The sequence below is a fragment of the Ovis canadensis genome, chromosome 2 (assembly GCF_042477335.2).
Source record: "Ovis canadensis isolate MfBH-ARS-UI-01 breed Bighorn chromosome 2, ARS-UI_OviCan_v2, whole genome shotgun sequence".
Classification (NCBI taxonomy): Eukaryota; Metazoa; Chordata; class Mammalia; order Artiodactyla; family Bovidae; genus Ovis; species Ovis canadensis.
The window spans coordinates 214,432,815-214,443,451 of NC_091246.1; the positions used below are offsets into that span (position 1 = coordinate 214,432,815).

The 10,637-nt window shown below is 44.3% G+C and overlaps 1 long non-coding RNA gene across 1 annotated transcript in view; it reads left to right on the forward strand.

Moving 5' to 3' along the window:
- Window positions 1-6,461: 6,461 nt before the first annotated feature.
- Window positions 6,462-10,637, forward strand: part of LOC138432858 (uncharacterized) — a 42,840-nt gene continuing 38,664 nt past the window's right edge. Inside the window, exon 1 of the long non-coding RNA XR_011254006.1 lies at window positions 6,462-6,525. This is a non-coding gene — a long non-coding RNA (uncharacterized lncRNA). The remainder of the gene's footprint in view (window positions 6,526-10,637) is intronic.

Below are 10,637 nucleotides of genomic sequence, written 5' to 3' on the forward strand. Positions count from 1 at the left end.
CTGCTACTATTGGTCCTTGGACTATGACACACTGAATAGCAAGAGATTAAGGCAGTGGAATCATCTGGAAGGGTTGTTAATCATGGCTTGCTAGGCTCAGCTCAGTTTCTGATTCAGCAAGTGGGGCCTGAGAACTTGCATTTATAACAAGTTCCCAGGTGATGCTGCTGCTACTGCTCTAGGAAACACCCTTTGCAGAACTCTAATCAAGAGCACTTGCCTCATCATTGGGATATAGATGCCACTGGCTAATTGAGGGTACCTTGATTTATTTTCTTAAGTAAAAGGGGATAAAGCGTGAAAAGAAGAAATTTCTTCCCTCAAGGATCTTAGAGTCCAGTTCAAAATACAGAAAAACAAGCAAACATCTCACCTGGGCCACGTGCACAGAGCTAAGAGTAGACGAGCCATTACCTCAGGCTCCATGACAGTATCTAAAGTGGCCCGGGGAGGTGTCCCCTACTTGCCTTAAAGCTGGAGCAATACTTGGAAAGGGTCTGATTGCTTAAATAATATGTGCTCTATGCAAGACACATTCTTTCATTTGAGAGCTTGTGAATAGCCATGGATTTTCCATTCAGTTATGCTTTTGTAATGAAAGTATTCTCAGTCTTTTATGAAGCAGAATGAGGCAGGGTGGGATGGGGAGGGGGAGTATGGTTGGAAGTCAGGGGCTAGGAGGAGAGTGGTGGGGGCTGGGACAAGCCTGCACAAACCCTCTCTCAGAGTCAGGAAGAAGAGTGAAGAAACACCTGGTTGTCTCTGGATGTTTGCTTCTTAAAATAAAAAGCCAAGCATCTGATGTTGGCTGCTCTCCCTGGTCACAGGAGGAAATCCTCAGGATCCGGCCTTTGCAGGAATGGAGTTCTTAAACCCTAGGACTGAGGGGCATGCCTTCTTCTAAGGAACCACAGGTGTCTTAGGGAGATTTTTTTCAGCTACAAGGGACTGAACCCCAAACAGTCTGGCTTTAAACCAATAAAAGGGGATTTACTGGTTTGGATCATAGAAATGTACAGAGGGAGTTCAGGAAGAAAAGGATCTGGCAATTCCAAGTGTTATCAGAATTAGTAATTTTTCATTTTTTACTTTTGTATCAGCATTTGTTGGTTTGACTGAAGCAGGTTCTTTCCACATAGATGCCAGTGACCACCCACAGCTCCAGGTCTACATTTCACCCTCTCTGCAACACTGGAGGAAAAGTGCTTTTATTTTCCAAAAGTTTCAATCAAATTCCCAAATATGGACTGAATGAGCCCCCTTGAAGATGACCAGGAATTTGGATACCTGGCCTTGACATAGATTTCTCTCCCTTGTCAGATTATTTGCAGTTGCCACCAGCAATCTGTGAATAATGAGAATGAGATGGTTGGATAGCATCATCGACTCAATGGATATGAGTTTGAGCAAACTCTGGGAGATTCTGAAAGACAGGGAAGCAAGCTTGGTGTGCTGCCATCTATGGGGTCGAAGAGTTGGACACAACTGAGAGACTCAACCACAACAGCAACAACCAGAAATCTAGCTCTGAGTTGAGGTACAAATTTAGAGAAACTAGATTGTCTTTCCCTGATAGGCAAAGGTTTCATCTGTGCTCAGTCATCTACCCTTTATTCATCACCTTTATTTTATCCCAATCTTGCTGCTGCTGCTGCTAAGTCGCTTTAGTCGTGTCTGATCCTGCTGGTTCTCAAAGGTCATTCTAAGGCATTGTCCCTCTGATTTGTCTTCATCTGATTTCCTGATGTTGGTATTACTCTCTTGCTGCTCTTTGTGAGCTTGGATCCTCATATTTCTGATCCAGCACCCTTTCCAAAAGAGTACAGTGTCCCTGACCTGTCCAAATGAGTGCTGCTACCACGATGGGAAACATTTCCCAAATTACTGAAAAGGGACTCTGAGTCTCAAAACCTTTGACACATGTCAGTATAGATGCTCAGGAGTCTGTTTACTCTGAAATGATGATATAAAATGTAAGCAAGTATTCAGTAACTGGTAAATATTGGTAATTGTGATTTAACACCCTAGTTACAAACCCCCTCTCTGTCCTATTTCTCATTCTTCCATTTTTTCTCATTAATAGCTTTCCACTCTTATTCTCATTTGTCTACATTAATCCCACTAGTCTGTGAGGGACAAGCTGTGTTTTTAAGAAAGCAATAGTGGCCTTTCTAATATAACACAATAGTTATGACCTTAGGTTTTAAAGCCAGGCTGCCTTGGTTCAAATTCCAACCCTGTCCCTTAGCTAGTTCTGTTTCCAGTTCTTCACCTTTTTCTTTCTTTAGTTGGAATATAATAGCTTTACAATGTTGCATTAGTGTCTGCTGTACAATAAAGGGAATCAGCTACATGCATACATATATCCCCTCCCCTCAGGGGCCTCCCTCCCACGCCTCTCATCCCACCCCTCTCAGTTCAGTTCAGTCAGTCAGCCGGGTCCGACTCTTTGTGACCCTGTGGACTGCAGTACACCAAGCCTCCCTGTCCATCACCAGCTCCCAGAGTTTACTCAAACTCATGTCAACTGAGTCAGTGATGCCATCCAGCCATCTCCTCCTCTGTCATCCCCTTCTCCTCCTGTCTAGGTCATCACAAAACACCAAGCTGAACTCCCTGTGGTGCAGAGCTTCCCACTGGCTATTCTACACGTGGTGGTGTATATATATCAGAGAAGGCGATGGCTCCCCACTCCAGTCCTCTCGCCTGGAAAATCCCATGGACGGAGGAGCCTGGTGGGCTGCAGTCCATGGGGTCACTAAGAGTCAGACACGACTGAGCGACTTCACTTTCACTTTTCACTTTCACGCATTGGAGAAGGAAACAGCAACCCACTCCAGTGTTCTTGCCTCGAGAATCCCAGGGACGGGGGAGCCTGGTGGGCTGCCGTCTATGGGGTCACAGAGAGTCGGACACGAATGAAGCGACTTAGCAGCAGCAGCAACAGCAGTGTGTATATGTCAGTGCTACTCTCCCCGTTCAGCCCACCCTCCCCTCCCCATCTCTGTGTCCAGACGTCCAGGCTCTATGTCTGTGTCTCTATTCCCGTCCTGCAACAAGTTTCCTAGATTCTACATATACTTATGAATATATGATATTTGTTTTTCTCTTTCTTATTTCATTCTGTATGACAGACTATAGGTTCATCCACATCACTATAAATGACCCACTTTTATTCCTTTTTATGGCAGAGTAATATTCCATTGTAATTATGTACCACATTTTCTTTATCCACTGATCTATCGATGGACATTTAGATTGCTTCCATGTCCTGGCCATTGTACATAGTGCTGCAATGAATATTGGGGTATCTGTAACTTTTTGAATTATCGTTTTCTCAGGGTATCTTCACCATTTTCTGCATCCACTGTGCCATAGTTCCATATTGGGCAGAGTGTCCTTTTCATTTCTGGACTGTAGGCTCACCCATGTGACGTGTGTTGGCTAATTTTGTGTAGGTAAAAGTGCCCCTGTATTAGTTCTGAGCCTAAGACTTCAGTGGCCTCATGTGTTTCCACTTTGCTGTTTTCATCTCCACCATCCCTATGAGAAGACTATGCCTCAGCCAGTGCATTGGTCTAAAAAGGATGAAAAACACAAGTAATAGAATTGCCCCAGCTGAATCCAGCTTAGTGTAAATTCAACCTCCTGTAAACCCAGAGATACAGTCTAACTAGGTGCTTATTGTTGTCTGATGTGGAGAATTTGTAGCTGTTTGTTATACAGCATTATTGCATAATAGTTAACTGAAGCTTCTCTCAATGTCTGAACTTTCTTTTATATAATTTGAAAAGAAGGGCTCATAACTGTGTCTTTTATAGGGTTGTTGGGGAAAGTAAATGAGAAAAAGCACATGAAGTGCTAAATAAGCTGCCTGATACACAAGAACCGTTGGTATTTATCTGTTATTATCATTATTAAGTGCCAGCAGTTGATGTTCATTATCCTTATCTATGTGTACTTCACTTTTCCATCTGCTAAGTGCAGAGAGAGATGAGGTTTAAATAGTGAAATGCAGAAATGAAAGTGAGTTCCCAGTGACCTGCTGAAGTGGCCCAGGCAGGAGAGAAACTGGAGGGTGAGACTTCTTTGGAAACTCAAACCAGAAACTACCCTTGTACCCACACAGCACCTGCCAACAAATCAGGAAGGGAAAGAGAAGGCTTCCTTGCAGAAATTGATGATAAAGATAAAACAGGAAGTCAAGGACACAAGCCTTGGGTTAGAAGCCTGGATCCCAGGAATAAATCCTGTGTGTCCATGTTTTACTGCAATTTCAATGGAGTTCTGACAATTCACCTCACCTCTGTGCCATGAAATTTGCCCTTTGTTTCATACACAACAGTCGCCTGGAAGGGTTGTAAGACTACAGACATGACCGTGTCGGAAGAGGTGGTATCGCATCCTCCGGCCAAGTGGAAAGCTGCTTTCCCAAACCACTTTCATTAGGGTTTCTCTCCAGGCGCAGAGACACAGGGCTTGTCTAAATAGGTGCCATGGCAGAACCCTTGATTCAGCTTTGTTTTCCTGGAGCTAGGCTGAAAACAAGGCATTATCAGAGCTTTTCAGATGTGAACCTTCACAAGCCCAGGATTTTCAAAAGATGAGCATTTAAACCCACTTTCAATATGAGTCCAGGGAGTGAAAGAGAAGGGAATATCTGGCCATTTCTTGTAGGTGCCAGTCTAGAGGTCAGCTCATTTGCGAGTATTTCTAGGACCTCCCTTTCTCCCCCAAATAATCAGGAAACCCACTATTTAAACCTAGGTTTGCAAAGTCAAGCTACAAAGGGCATTTTAAATTGAGTGTCTCTAAGATCACTCTGGCTTTGTCCAAGTGGTGATGAAATTTTTTAAATCGATGTCTGTATTTTTCTGGGGAAAGGATACAGACATTTTCACATTTTTCAAAGGGTCTTCCAAAAGATAAGAACTACTGATTCAGAGGGATGCTAGTTGAATTTGAACAATCCAGTTAATTAACTGAAATCAATTAATTCAGTTAATGAGAATATTTTTTATTTGTCTTTATGCTGACAACCTTTTTTATTTCAAAGCAAAGCTGTTGGTAGACAAATCCATTACCCCATTCTTGTTCATAACAATGAGGTTGATATCTTCCCAGGTGTATTTTGTTCTTCTAGGCCAAGCCTGACCATGAGCCAGATCTAATCAATAAAGCTATGTTTCAGAAGATCCACTGAACCTCTAAGACATAATCATGTGTGCTGGCTTTCATATGCCTTGAGTTTCAGTGGAAACACAGAGAGGCTTTTCTATGTCCTCAGTGCTTTCTGAAAAATATCTCACTAGTTATCCCATCATGCCTGTAAGATGGAAATAAGAAATTGCCACAGAACTCTCCCAAGCTCTGCCTGAGCAGGTGACTTCGGTCCCAAGTCTTCAGCACTGTCCTTAACGGTGTAAATAAGGTTACAGCTTCTTCCAAATATCCCAGAGGCAGGATTGTACTGGTGCCAGGCACTCATTTACAGGAAGCAGCGTCTGCTACCAGCCTTGGGAGCAGAAGGCAGGAGTAATGATCACTGTCTCAGCACCAGTGGCCTCCCCAACCTAGTTACTTGTTTTAATTAAGAGGACAGTGCCACACCTTTACATGTCCTTCAGGGAATTAGAGCGTTACAAGTGGAAGCGGCAGGAGAAGATGGTTCTGGGTACCCAGATCTTGGGTTCTAAAGATAGAAGGCCATGACTAAGGCTTTGTTTCCCTCCTGGTGGCATTGGGGGAGCCGGGACAGCAGGCCCCAAGCATAGAGGGTTTTCCAGGAGATGGCAGTGCTCTCTAAGGTTGGATACTGGCTGTGCCGGCCTTCCCCATCCACTGAAGAATATTGTAATTGAGACATAACGTGATAATGCATTCTGGACCACACAGCTGCTCGAGTGTCACCTCAAAATGCTTCTTACCAGCCTCAAAGTCACTGTAAACAGGGAAGAGAGATGGAAGGGAGATGGAGGGTGGGGACACATGGGAGGGGGCCCGTGGAGATGCCAGACAGCGCACTCGGCTTTGCTGTCAGTGGAGTTTCAATACCTCCAGGCCAGGAGCTACCCTGATACATATTTACAACTGTTCCTTGGTTCACCTCTGAAGACCAATAAAAGGAAACTGAAGGACATGTATTGTCTGCATTTTAATTTCCAGGTTTACAAGAAATGTTTCATTGTTCTAATTCAGGGGCAAAATAAAACATCTTCCCTTTGAAAATGAAAGATCTCCTTGTTCAGGGTGAAGAGCATAGCAAAGCACTCTTTCTCCTAAGAGGCAGGGCTATTCCCGAAGCTGGCCCCAGATCCCAGACAGCTAGGGAAATGGTGGTGTGGGGGTGATGGAGGGGGGAGAGGAGCCAATAGAGAATACTGGCCAGTGACAGAATTGCCCTGTGTGATGCACACGTGAGAAGTGAATTCACATGACTGCATAACTGAGGAAGCAGATCCTGTACTTCCCAGGACCTGACTGACGACTCAGGACAGACCGAGGGACAGAGGGATGACGGTCGGGGTAAGCAAATACCTTTCCCCCACAAGAGACTGTTGGCTGGAGTGCTGATTATATAGGCACGTTTATAGGAATGAATGAGCCTGATAAGATCAAGGTCAGAAGGACAATAATGGCTGTTCACTAATGTCATGTAATTTACTAGATGTGTTCATAGTTCAGGAGTTGAACCTCTACTTCCGGGGCACTTATCTGTAGTTTTTGTTTACCACTCCTTGGATTTTGCCAGAGACCTGCATGTGGAGGAGAGAGCAGGGAGGTCAGTGGAGGAGAGAGCAGGGAGGTCAGCCAGGTGGATTGTTTGGGAAATCTGTGCAAAGGAAACGGATACTTAAAGAGAAAGAGGCCAGTCTTTAATCGGTTTTGAACATCTCCAGAGTCTGTGTGTGGCTTCCTTTTAATTTTTTGTCCAAAACTAGTTGCTTTCTGTGGAGAAGGCAATGGCACCCCGCTCCAGCTCTCTTGCCTGGAAAATCCCATGGATGGAGGAGCCTGGAAGGCTGCAGTCCATGGGGTCGCTGAGGGTCGGACACGACTGAGCAACTTCACTTTCACTTTTCACTTTCATGCATTGGAGAAGGAAATGGCAACCCACTCCAGTGTTCTTGCCTGGAGAATCCCAGGGACAGAGGAGCCTGGTGGGCTGCCATCCATGGGGTCGCACAGAGTTGGACACGACTGAGGTGACTTAGCAGCAGCAGCAGCAGCAGTTGCTTTCTGTTTTCCTTAACCCTCTTCCACTGGACTCTGTTCTATAGTCTCTGCAAATCCTCTCTTCCATGAAACGCTCTCTTATTCCACCCTCTTATCTAAGTTCAAGAGTCATCCTCACTTAGAACCTGGAAAGAGTAGGCAGGAAACACACAGTGGTATTTCTACTCTTCGCTGTTAGCACTTGAAATGTGCCTGCATTTGCCACAGCCAAGTGATGCTTTAAAAGTTAGAAGACGAAGCAAGCAAACAAAAATTCACATATAAAATTTTGTTTTGAGGATTGGGGTGATATTTTTCCAAGAGGTCAGTCTTTCCTGGTGGAAACCAGGTTGCTTTCTGGGTAAAGATGAAGAAGTAACTATTTTGCAGAGAGTGAGAAATATTTCTCAGAGAATACCCGGGATGTTCACTGTGGGTGATGGCTGTTCAAGGAGCATTGTTGTGGTTGCTCAGTCACTAAGTCATGTCCAACTCTTTGTGAACCCATGGACTATAGCCTGCCAGGCTCCTCAGTCCATGGGATTTTCCAGGCAAGAATACTGGAGTGGGTTGCCATTCCCTTCTCCAGGGGATCTTCCTGATCCAGGGATATAACCCACATCTCCTGCACTGCAGGCAGATTCTTTACCACTGTGCCACCTGAGAAGCCCTCAAGGAGTATCTCCAATAATCAAGTGAGTGACCTAGGGAGATGGAGGCTGGGAAGACAGACACGCAGGATGGAGACTCAGCAGATGGATGGAATGAAATGGAGTATCCTCCAGGCAGCGTGAGACAGAATTTTCAGACTATAGCCAAAGAATGCTTTACAGGAGGAAGGCGGTGGAGACTGTGGAGGCAATGAAAATGATCAGCAAAACCTATAAACATTTATAGTGGGAGGGAGCAAAGTCCTATAAACGAAATAAACGAACATTGGGCAGGTCACAGAGGAATTGCATGTTAACACCCTGCAACCTATGTAACAACAGGTGTTCTAGACAGAACACACAAATAGAGTCCTAAGACATGGAGCAGCCCTGACGAGACACCAAAATCAACCCAGGTGAGAAGCATGTATTGTCCATGCTAAGCACATTCTTGCTACATTTATCTTTGCTGGCTAATTCTGTTTACCTCTCATAATGTTTATGCACTCTCAGACTTAAATTATTTTCCAAAAAAGACTTCATGTTTGAGTCTCCATCAAAGGAATCAAGCATTTGTCTGATGCTCAAATATCGGAAACCACGTAGTTCCTATTGACCATCTGGCAGGAATGTTATATCATTAGCCATATTTAAACTTGTAAATATCAGCCAGGAAGACTGAGGAGGTGGTGCCAGGATTATACAAATCATTCACCAAAAATGGTGTCTCTGTTTTACAGAAATGGGCCTGTACAAACCTCACTCAAATTCAGCAAGCACAGGGAACAATGTTCTTTCTCCTCCATTACAGAGAGAAATTTAGAGTGAAATTCAAAAGCAAAACTGAGATTACACAATTTCAGATGTGCAAGTCTGCACATTTGGATGTTAGAAAGGGTTAAATTTCAGAGGCCAGCACCGGAAGATTGGTGGGAAAGCTATTGAGAAATCTTCTACATGAGCCTATTACTGACCTAGGTTTCTTTGTGGTTCCTGTTGATTGTAACATTTGCATTGAGTCAGCTGCCAGATCTGCAATAAGCATTTTCTTCTGCTGTTGTTTTTCAAGCTTAAATGCATGGGACTAGGAACAACATCTAAAATTATCCCAAACTCTAATATTTTAGCAGTGGAACTAGATAAAAAATAAACAAAAACCGACCTTAATGAAACTTTATCCACCTCGGGTTATTTGGTTGTAGGTAACAGAAACTAGTGAGCTAAATAAAGCAAAAGGGGATGTGCTAGAAAAGTACTGGTGATTGAAGGGAGGATGGAAGCATGAGGCTGAGAATAAACAAAACAGCAGGAACAGAAGCGGCGCTGGATAAACTCGGACCATTATTTTTGCCTGTGTAGTTACTGGTCTAAGGGTCAAAATTCAGGACAGAGAGTCTGATTAAGCTTGAGTTACATGCTTGGTGGGCTTCCCAGGTGGCTCAGTGGTAAAGAATCTGCCTGCCAATGCAGAAGACTCAGGAGATGAGGGTTCAATTCCTGAGCTGGAAAGATCCACTGGAGGAGGAAATGGCAAGCCACTCCAGTATTCTTACCTTGAGAATCCCATGGACAGAGGAGTCTGGTGGGCTACCGCCCACTGGGTCTCGAAGAATCGGACACAACTGAGACTGCATATGCCTGCGTGCAAGTGCTTGGCTGTACCAAGCGGTGAGAGCTTCTGCTAGAAGAAGCCAGTAGCCTCTATGGCTGATGGGCAGGACATTTTGAAGTTGCCCACAGCATGGAGGACATAGTTTTCCAAATAGAAATTGGGGTGCGGAGGAGGAATGGGTGCTAAAAAGCAAAATCCCATCAAATACACACATACATAATAAAACTGATGAGAATAGTTTAAAAAAAAGAAAAATAGGAGTACCAAGAAGCCCATCCCTAACCTCTTACGGAGGCTGTAGAAGCAGTCATTCCATCCATGGCATAGGATGAAAACCACCAACCTGGTTCACAATCTGGCAATCTCAGATGATTAGATTTAAGTTATTATTCCCCAAATGTTGAGGGAGTGAAGCCTACACTATCTTTTCACAATTTCCTTGAGGAATTCTTCATTATCACAATTACCTCCTGTCAACTTAATATGAACCTTCAATATTTACTGTTATCACAATCCTGTTGGTGCCATCCTGAATCTGTCTTTCTACCTCTGGTCATGTGATATGACTGTGCTTCCTTTTTTTCTTTTAAGTTGGGTGTGACCATGTGTTGGCCAAAGAAATGTGAGTGGAAAGTACATGCGTCACTTCTAGGCAGAAGTTCCAATAGCCAGTGCACAATTTGCCATGTTTTCTGCCTGCTGCTGTGTGATCATGGTAGCATGGCACAGATCAAGCCTCCACGGGCCTTGTCCTTAATTGGCCCAGGGATTCTGTGATACATGCGGGCCAATAAAGTTTCTTCGGGAGCAAAACAATGGAATGGTGGAGTCCTGTCTAATCCTAGGTGCAAGAGAAAACTATTTAGAGCTCTGGCCTGTGATGATTTCCTCCAACGTGGCCTGGGGAGTAGAGAAGGGAACAATGAAGTAGACGCAGAGAGGAGAGAGAGGAGGAGAGGAGCATTTGAGGCCAGTGATGTGAATGGACTTCTACCAAGGCTTGCCTGCAGCCCTGAGCTCATCTGGGCCACCTCCATTTCTATAAGGCACTCTTCCTTTTACATTTGACTCACTTGGGTGGGGATAAGGTGGGAGGGGGTGGTTACCTGGAAATAGCAAAGTCTTACATTATTTCAGGCGCCTTCCAATTTTTGTAACCT